Source organism: Osmerus mordax, chromosome 11, assembly GCF_038355195.1.
Source record: "Osmerus mordax isolate fOsmMor3 chromosome 11, fOsmMor3.pri, whole genome shotgun sequence".
Lineage (NCBI taxonomy): Eukaryota > Metazoa > Chordata > Actinopteri > Osmeriformes > Osmeridae > Osmerus > Osmerus mordax.
In genome coordinates, this window is record NC_090060.1 from 2,527,021 (window position 1) to 2,537,850 (window position 10,830).

Sequence of the window (10,830 nt, forward strand, 5' to 3'; positions counted from 1 at the left end):
ACTTATGGAAGTGCATTTGTGTGTGTGTGTGTGTGTGTCTATATACATGTATGTATGTGCATGCCCCTTTGTGTGTCTCTTTTTTACCCTGACTCATGTTTTCCTCAGAAGAACAGCAGAAAGTGTTGTATCTCTTTTGTTGTAAGAGATTAGATTGTGAAGATTACCTCTGTGTCCAACTTTGCCTGGAGATACTTTCCAATTTCCAAAGCGTTATTCATATCACAATGGCTCCATAATGGGATTTAAAACAAATATGTAAAATCCCACAGCTTACAAGAGAGATGAAAATGAGTTTAAAGCCCAGCGGAGTCATGTTGGCACCTTGGAAATTAGAGAGGGAGACAATGCTGATCATTTAGAACTCACAGTCCAATGGGAGCTCTTTTAGAACCAGTGTGTGAGTGTGTGTGTGTGAGTGCGTGGGTTTATGTATGTGTACATTATGTTGTGTGTGGTACTGTGTTGATAGCGAGCATTCAAGCCTGAGTGTGTGGGTGTTTTTGTGTGTGTGTGACACCTGCAAGTGTTGTTTTGAACAAAAGGGGCTGAAGATGACCTCTGTGTGCTTGTGAGTTTGTGCTCAAAGAAGGATAAACAGCGGAGGCCCACACACACACAATGCTGTCTATTTTTCTTAGTCACCAACCCGTTTCACCGGCCTTGCACCATTCCTTCTCCAAAGCTAAAAGAGCTGCCTTCATAACTCAAAGTTCACACTTTCACAATCCAGATTAACAAGGTCACATATATACCATGCTGGTGTTGGAACAACAATCCTTGTGTCGCCTCAATGCTTTCAGTGTTCCCTGTGCTCCTTTACCTGTGATTCAAATATTAGACAAGAAAAGCACCCACGTCCACTTTCAAGGTCTGCAGGCTCCCGCAGGAAAAAAACAAAAACTCCAAAACAAAAACTCAATTTTGGGGCGACCCTCTCTTCTGAAATTTTTTTTTGTAACAAGATGCTCCTGTCCCAGACTCTTTTCTTCAGATGTCGTTGGACTTGTCCTTTTCGCAGATGTACTGTATAGTTTGGAGAAATTCTGCACATTTTGTCTTGTCGAATTTCATAGTAAAGCCTGGAAACGAGAGCCAGGAATGTTGAGGGCCCTGTCTCTTTTGTGGTTGTCCCTTCCTGTGTGAATAGACAGATCCTGAGGGAATACAATAAGGTGTTGAAAACTTGACAATAAGTTCGTTGGAATCAACCCATTCATATGATGAATGGGTTGATTCCACAGTTCAGAGTTCTTGGCCATCACATTAGCTCTTTGTTGTCATTCTCGGGCAAAATGCAGATCCTATTTACGCCCTACACTGTAGGAAGAGAACATTATAACCTGTGTTGTCCTCGTTTACGGTATAGTTTTTTCTCCATTTGTTGCAGTAACAGCATTTAGCGCGCCCTTTGCTTGAGGTTTGTGAGTGTGTGTTGGGTTGCGTAGCGTGGACGTAGAAGCGGGTAGCAGCTTGTCTCGAAGGACGCAGGAGGCCGACTCCAGACATGCAGTCGTCCGACCCGCCATGGTGTCTGCCATGATGGTTAAGCTTGGCAGTTAATGAGCGAGAAAGGTTAGAGGGAGAAGATCACCTTGACAATGCGCAGAACTTGTTTAATGCAGCCCCATTCCTCCATCTGTCTCCTCTTTCCTTTTTTTCTGTCTTCCGGGGCTACGATCCAACAGGTTTTATGTGTCTCCTGCTTTGGCGAGTCTCACCACCTCTCACTCTCTCCCTCTCTTTCTCTCCTCCCTTTTTACTCTTTTCTTTTCGTGGCTGCACAGTGGTGAAGTGCTCAGTCAGTCAGAAAATGAGGTTGTTAGAGTGCTGTGCCCCAGTGGGAGAGGGAGAGAAACAAAGAGAAATAAATACAAAAAGAAAAACAGGATTGAATGAATGAACGATAGTATGAAACACTTTGTGCAGACATGTATAAGTCAACACAGTGGTCCATTTTGAAATGTGCTACTACTGTAGATCCCATCCCCAAACCCTCACACTTTATTTATTTTGTACCATCTTCCTCTTTCCCTCGCCCTCTCTCTCTGTCTATCTCTCTCTCACTCTATTTTTCTATTGATCAATGTTGCCATGTTAGTCTGAGTTAGACAGCAGGGTTTGTAGAAACACAGAGCAGGTAACACACACACACTCACGATCACACACAGACACACACTAGGGATGTCACGAGAACCGATACTATCGATACCTTCCGGTTCAAAAATGTCAAAACATTTTGAAGCACCGTAGGCACCGTTAGCGACGATGCCAGTGTTAGCAGCATCGGTTCCGGAACTGATGGGGGCAGCATACGCTTCAGTGTTCCAGTATTTGTTGCACTATAAACATTAATTGCACTTTATTATGTTGTTCTATGCTATATTGCACATGTTTTTATGTATTGTTATGACATGTTGATTTTATGTATTGTTATGACATTTTGATATTTTTCAAGTATTTTAGACGTGTGAGTTCAAAATATTTCCGACGGTCCACACAGCGCAAGTTATTTATCCGAAACGGTACAGTAGCTAGCTAGCTTTCGTTAGCTTCCTGGCTAAATTAGCTAGCATAATACTCGTACCAATTCTACTACTATGCTAGTGTTACTTGTTAAGGCCGAATTACACTTCTCCGACTGCGTTACGGACAGACGGACGGACGGAGTCGGACGGATTGGTTGAATTAGCCTTCTCATTAGTACATTTTGAAGCCATACTAAAGCGTTTGTTGCATAGTTTTTGTCTATCGGAAAATATTCAGTTGGAATGTTCGAAATCGCATATGTGAGACCCGCATTCGAACGATCACATATGTGCGACGCTACTCCTTTGCGGGTTAATAAAGAAGTTCAAGTACATGGAATCTTAGAAACCCCTTTTTTAACGTGGTATCGAAATCAGCATCGAGAATCGTGATATTTTACTGGTATTGGCACCGACTACTGAATTTTTGGTATCGTGACACCCCTAACAGACACATTAAATTCCACAGTCTCTCTGTCTGTCAGGGTCAAATAGCTGGAGGCCCAATAGCAGCTTAAGAGGCTACACTGAGGATCACCTGTTCGCCATGGTCATGACCGACAGGCCCAGCCAGCCAATCCAAAGTTGCGTAGCCACACCCACCAGGAGACAAGCTGTGTCAGCACGTGGACATCGTGGTAAGATCCACTTTTCGTGTGTATGTGTGTGTCTTTAATATACTTTCAGAGACACACACGCGCATCACACTCGGAGCTCTCGCTTTTCCACTTTCTTTTATTTACTTGCACTCACGCACACACACACACACACACGGAACTCAATTTCACCTGCAATTAATGCGTCTCTATCCTGCATACGGATACACTTTTCTGGCACTTGGGATGCAGGCTTCATAAAGAGATTATACTGTATCAGTCACACACACTTGCTCCACACACACACACACAAACACACAAGCTTGGGAGTCGGTCCAGGAGTGCGTCCTGTCCTTCTCTCATCACTACCTCTGCCTGTCCAGAAACACTGAGGTAATCTGTTTACGCTTTCTCTCTCTCTCCCTTTCCCTCTCTTTCCCCCTATCTCTCTCTCTCCCTCTATCTCTTTCTCTCATTCTCTTTTTCTCTTCCTCTCTCTCTTCCTCTCTCTCTTTCTCTCTCTCTCTCTCACACACACACACACAGACACACACACCCCTTGGAAAGACAGTAAGTTAATCTGTTTACGCTGTGACAGTCCTAATACCTCCCCCTGCTAATCAAATCAAGGAGTCTGTCAGCTCAAACGTTCTTCCTCTCTCTCTCTCCATCCTTCTTCACCTCCCTTCTGTCCTCTCCCTTTTCTTCATAAATTACCCCACCCACACTCCTAATGTTCTCCTCCTCCTCATCTTTCCTTGCTCACACACTTTGTCCTCCACTCCCCTCCTCTTTTCTCCCTCTCTATTTTCACTGGTACACTTTTGGGGTGTTTTGTTATCAGCGTGTCCATCTGCTAACCACACGTCTGTGCTTTGAAGCAGGGTCACAGTGCCAGAGAAAATAGGGGGGAGCGGAGGGGCGTAGCGGCATAGCGAAAGCAGACTGAAAGATTGGTGTGTGTATGTTTGTGTGTGTGTGTGTGGGGGGGGGGGGGGCGCACATAGCAATGGGCAGCAGTATGACACAGTGTGACACACTGCACACACACTCTCTCTATCACACTCTCTCAATGGGGGCCTCGATGTAATTTACAGTGAGCAGGTGGGGATGGATGTTCAATCCGATTCAATTTGATGTGGCTCACTTTCAAGAGGGATAAAACACGTCCCTCCTCTCATCCCTCCATAATTTTTGACCACCCTCTCACTCTACCTCTTTCTCTCTCACTCTTTCTATGCCCTTCCTCACTTCTTTCTCTCCTTTTCATTTTTTCTCTTTCTTCGTCCACCATTCCTCTCTTTCTCTAATTCCCGACTTTCAATCCCTTTCTCTGCCACTTATGCCTTATTCCTGCTCTGTCTGTCCTTCACTTACTCTCTCTCCAACCAGCATTAATAATTTGTATGCACCCCACCCCCCCGCCCCATTCTCCCACCACCTCTACCAACCTCATCTGTCATCCCAAAAGCCCACAGTTACCTTCCCCTAACCATCTCCTGTTCACCCACAGGTGGGATTTTTGGAGCCACGTCCAGGCTGAGACGTCCGGCCAGCTCCTTCTCTCGCTCAGGGTCTGCCCCCCCCCTTCGCCCCCTGTCCCGGGCGGCGCGGGAGATCCAGGAGATCAGTGGTGTGGATGAGGAGGACTGGGGACATCCCAAGCTGCTGGATGAGGATGCTGACTCACTGGCTCTCAGCCGCCTGGAGGACGAGTTCAGACGCATGGCTCCAGGTGCTACAGGCTATTTGCGCGCATGCACACGCATGCACACACACAGTTGGCAAAATGGCAGAGCTCTACTCTCACACAACCAGGGGTTTGCACCTAAATACTGTAAACAGAGTGTGTATGACTTATCAAGTTAGACTGCTAGCTCCAGCAGTAGTCTCCTAGTAGGAGAACTTCCTGGTCCTGCTGGTCAGAGCTGCGTTTCCCGATAACGATGGATCGTAGCAACGATCGAGCAAAATAACGAAACCATCGATATTTCTTACGCCTGGGACACACTGGCTGCGAAGCGCCTGGACGTGCCGCGATCGGCAACGACTGAGCAAAAGCTGTTCACACCAGACGTGGATTTCTCTGCGCCGGTCACCAAGACTTTCAGCTACTCTGAGCTTTCCTTTTTCACATTACGCTAACAAATTCGACCATCTGCCGAAACGATTGCTGCAGATCGCAGGCAATTGCGGCGCTTCGCAGCCAGTGTGGTCGGTCCCATTTGATAACATGGGCGCCGAAAGAAAAAAGGTGGCGCTTCGCAGCAGATCGCAGCTAATCGCATCCAATGTGTCCCAGGCGTTACGTGCACTTCCCAAACATGCTCGTAAGGAGTAGGCTAATCTATGCGCTTTCAAGAGCTACGAATTTTCAAGAGACACTTTAAGTACGGTGTCTTTGGGAACGGCCCGTAAAACGAAGATTCGTCGTACGATGGATTCTACGATCAATTTAGGCTTACGCCGCTTTCGGGAAACGCAGCCCAGGTCAGTGAAGGTCTGATCTCCTCTCTTCTCCAGAACCAGGTCAGCCAACACGGGTCCAAGAGATCAAGGACGCATCACTTCCGGGGGGAGGATTTACATTCGAGGGGCGGCACAAGAGATGGGGTCCTGACAAGTGAGTGTAGCTAAGATGTATGACAGATACACACACACATGTTTGATTATGGTTTGGTCACTTCTCATTAGCAGCTGCTTGTTAGTGTCCCCAAACACACTCTCACATAGACACATATTTAGACACACATAAAGACACAATAATCTGCTTTGCACCTTACCCCTGAGCATGTTCATGGCCAATATCAGACTTACATCAACAGCTGTTCTTTCAAAGAACCAGTATGCAGGCTTGTTATCACTAAGACCACACAAATATATATGCGTGTGTATGTGTGTGTGCGAATGTATGTGCATTCAGATCTGGCATTCAATGGCCACACAGTGGGAACATCTACCTTGCAGGTGGCAGACACCCACACCCTTTTAGATTCTGCTCCCCCTCTCTTCTTTTTTAGCCGTGACCAGCATGTAATTCTACCCCCCCCCCCCCCCCCCCCCCCCCCCCTTCCACTGCAGAGGAGTGTGTAATCTCTGTCTCCTTGTCCTCTGTCTGTGCCCGTGCTGCTGGCCCTGTATTCTGTGTAATAAAGCACCGGCATGTAGATCAGGCCCTAGCATCGCTGCCTTGTTCAACACCAGCTGCAGTGTGCCTCTCCCCGGCCCAAACACAAACACACTAACTGCTGGGATGTGTATGTATGTGTTTGTGTGTATTTATGTGTGTGTGTCTGTGTGTTTTATAAATTTTCTAAGGTTCTACTTTCCTTTGTCGGAAAGGGAGTGTGTGAGGGTGTGTGTGTGAGTGTGTTTCAATAGAGGGTGTAAGCTTTGCTGGAGGCCCTGTGCTAAGCATAGTGCTGTGGATTGCATTGAGACGTGTAATAACAGGATTACCACACTCTATACTGTGTGCCCTTAAAACAGCACCTTACATCCCTCACACACACACACGTGCGCACACACACACACACATGCTATCCCACTAAAATACGTTTATGGCACTATCCCTAAAGTACCATAGCCTGGTCCTAACCAGACCCTCGTACATTTAATTTGTAAAGAGGGTCTTGGATCGCTCCATTGACAAGTGTTAACTTCCTTGAAGGCGGCTACTCTGATGAAGTTTAAAGCTATTGGATCTGCCCAGAGCCACTCTGATCTTCCATAACCAATCGCTAGCGTTCGCCTTAGCCAACTCCTTCACCACTACGGTAACGAAGCTAGTTTCCGTAGCTGGAAAATCATACTTTTCCCGAACCCCGTGGGGAGGAGGGCCACAACATCATGGCCACCAACAAAACTTAGCAAAGATTGTTCTTGCTCCGGCTTTAACTTTTGGATATTCGGCAGCGACTCAGCCGCCATTACTGAACTACAACTAGCGAACGACATTAACGTCATCGTTCTCAGCCACTCCCTCTGTTCGCTGATTGGACCTACACATTCTCCAAAAACCGACTAATACACCGAAATCCCAGACCTAGTACAGAAGCAAAATCTAAATTGAGCGGAAATATGTAGGGCAGAGCCAGGCTAAAAGTACCAGTCATTGAGGGGAGAAAAAATACATGGATTGCAATACAGCTCATAAACCCACTTCAACACAGACTTGCTTATTGACACATACACAAACACTAGGGGTGGAACGGTACACTGAAGTCACGGTTCGGTTCATACTGCGGTTCAGACATCACGGTTCGGTACGAGTTCGGTACAACGGAGGGAAAAGCAAAACAAACCAGGTTCCTCTACGAGTGAATACGCGCATTGAAGATGACATGTAAATTCCGATTGCGTCAGTAATTTTTTGGGCCCTATTTGTATATGTATATTAACAGTAATGGCTGGTTAAGCACTGTAGGGAGGAGAAGTTGAACTGTTTTTTTTTGTCTCGTTCCAGTGATTGGCACACCTGGGTGATGGTGTCGGATACTTTTTGTCATTTAGCACACGCCAGATGCTTTATATGCGTTAGCATGTTAGACAACCACAACCCACAACCAGTGACTTGCGGTGATGTGAGTAATAGGTAGCCTGGCTCTGCCCTCCTACGTACTTCCACTCAATTTAGATTTTGCTGTACTGCGTCTGCGTCTGTACTGCGTCTGGGCATGAGGCACGTAAGTCAGATGTCTCCGGTTAACTTTCTACCTGTCCAATCAGCGAACAGAGGGAGTGGCTGAGAACGATGACGTTGATGTTGTGCGCCAGTTTGTGTTGTAGTTCCGTAATGGCGGTGGAGAAAGATGCGAGCGAAGCCATTCGGTCCGTTGTGGCAACGCTGCCAAATATCCAGAAGTTAAAGCCGTAGCAAGAACAATCTTTGATCCCCACGGTGTTCGTTTGATTTTCCAGCTAGCTCCGTTAGTCGTGAAGGAGTTGGCTAAGGCGAACGCTAGCGATTGGTTTTGGCAGATCCAATAGTTTTAAACTTCAACAGAGTACCCGCCTTCAAGGAAGTTGGAGTCAATGGAGCAAGCCCAGACTCAGACCCATCATATTTAATTAATAATATGAACTAAAGATCAAGATTAAATCTCAGGAAAATCCCCTCATCCTATTGGTTTACTTTGATCTAACGTTAATTCTGATTGGTCTTTTTACAGTTTGACATGATCGAGCATGGTTCTGTGCTGTCTGATTGGTTACTTTGATGTCGATATCGCGCCCCCTGTTCAGCCAACAATCGATTGATTGGTGCTCTTTTAAACTATGCCTGTTTTGATTGGTTGTTTTGATGTTCCAGGGCTGTGGTCAGTGAATATCAATCAGACAAAGAAGCAGAGATGAGGGACCAGTTGAGAGACCAGCAATAGTGTCCTGTCATTACCCTAACACACACACACTATAGAACGCAGCAGCATTCCTGTTTTTAAAAGTGTGTTTCTGACGCTAAATTGTTTATACTTTAAAACACAGATTTGATGTCAATATGGGTGCACTGACTGAATATGATTCATTATTTTGGAATGCAACGCCGGCCGTGCTAATTTGTTGTGCTGTGAATAAAAACATGACTTGGGGGTATTGGTGTCTTTTTCTTCTCTCTAAGTCTTGAGGTCTTCTGACGAGGCCACGTTAATTTTCACGTTTTTTATTCACCTGTGTTTGTGTTGTTGTACAGTACTTTTGCTTATTTGTGTGTGTGTGTGTGTGTGTGTGCATGTATGTGTTAGGGAAATAAACAGTCTTAAAATGGAGTTTGGCAGAAAAAGATGATGATCGATGGAGGGGATGAGAGCATAAGAGTTGGATGAGGGGAGTGTTGGAAAAGGATAAGGTGTAAACTGTCTGCATTCTGTTTTGAGGCCTGTGGATGTATATGCTTACCCCAACCTGTGTTTGTGTCTATTTGTGTGTGTCTGTGAGAATGAGGGAGAGAGAGGGAATGTTGAGGGGCTGGTCTGTGCCAGTCTAACCTACAGGAGTTGAATGCTGGACACATTTTTCTGTTGTCATCAACAATTTGTTTCTTAATTACATTTGGGTGGCATGGGCCTCATGACAGGCACACAAACACATAGACACACACACACAAAGAGGAAGGAGGTTTCCGCTGGTGATAAATTATGTTTATGGGAGAGGGACTGAGAGACTGCTCCAATGGCCACTGCTGCTATCTGAGTGTGTGTGAGTGTGTTTGATGTGTGTGCATGTGTGTGTGTTGTGTACACCATGGCCACTGTTGTTACTGCTTCTGCTGCCACAGTTGGGGTGGGAATGATAAACACCCGGTGTGTGTGTGTGTCTTCCCTCTGTGCTCCTCTGTTTTGCATTACTCTCCACAGCCAGAGCCAATCTATCACTGCTGCCTCCATCCTCAGCTGATTCCACACAGCCAAGACACAACAGTCCAACATAACATGCCAGGGACCAGGGGGGTATTCCAGTAAGCGAGTTTAGTGAAAACCCTGAGTTGGGTTACCCTAAAATGAGGCAAACTCAGGGTTTTTCAAGAAAGAGAGGTACCGAAAACTTTTGGTCAGTGTCCATGGTAACTTACTCTGTGAACCTAACCTACTAGCTAGCAGGTTTTCCATAACAAACTCTGCATTTCTACCTATCCCCTCCCACTTTCTGAGCCTGATAGGCCTATACAGTTGACAGGTGGGGTGTCCTTTCCTGGTTCAGCCGACCAATCTCGAACAAAATTTAATTTGCTTAGTTATATGTCGGGAGAGGATTATAAAACCGCAATTCGATGTGCTTTAATTCCCTGATGAATACCTAAGTTAACGTTACCATTTCCCGTCACACTCCCGTTGGCCTAATTTATTTTAGCAACATTCTCAGCCCTTACATCGCTTTACACACCGTGGACATACACCCACCAAATGCTTTTTGGCACTGAAATAATGACAAATCATTAATATTTAATTTGGTCTTCTTCGTTGTCTATAAATAGAAAATCAACAAAGAGTATTTATATAGGCTATTGTTCCTACAATTAACATTATTTACCTGTGACCATGCACCCTCCTGTAACTGGTGTTCCAGCGAATCTATTTCAAGATTAGCCTTTATTCTTCTGCCTAGAGTAGGCCTACACAATCTCTTGGTCAGTTTTTGGCACTTGCTTCATGAGACGCAGTTTGTAGAACTAATTTACTGGTAACTGGAATACATGAGATTACATTAAATTCCACAGTTCCACATCCAGAATTCACCTGCCATTAAATAAACATCTCACTGTATACAGCGTCCATGCTCTATTCAAACAGGATCAGAATGTGCAAATTGTTTTTCTATTCATAATTCTCTTAATGTCAGTGTAACTGACAATTCCACAAAAGCCTGTAAATAAAAGTACATGGGGAGAGAACTACCAGTAGCTCCCATACATAGGCTTCTCTGCATCCATTTCTGCAGCAGCAGTCAACATCTCTTCATCATCTTAATCATCATCATCATCCTGTGATGAATAGCATTCTGTTGGGGGTTACTGCGACTACAAGTTGAAATAGGCACCAACTGATATTTACTTTGTATCATGTCGAGTATGATTAAACCCAAGGTGACGTATAGGCTACGCTACAATAACAAACTTATAGGCCAAAGCAAAATATGCAGTCCCGTTCACCAATCAGAAGGTCAGTACCAGAGTCTTGAATCTGATACGGGCCATGATGGGAAGCCAGTGG

General features: G+C 45.4%; 1 long non-coding RNA gene across 1 annotated transcript; it reads left to right on the top strand.

Moving 5' to 3' along the window:
- Positions 1-4,735: 4,735 nt before the first annotated feature.
- Positions 4,736-8,546, top strand: LOC136951294 (uncharacterized). The gene is made up of 3 exons (XR_010877752.1): positions 4,736-4,859; positions 5,648-5,747; positions 8,436-8,546. It is a non-coding gene; the product is annotated as an uncharacterized lncRNA (long non-coding RNA).
- Positions 8,547-10,830: the final 2,284 nt, after the last annotated feature.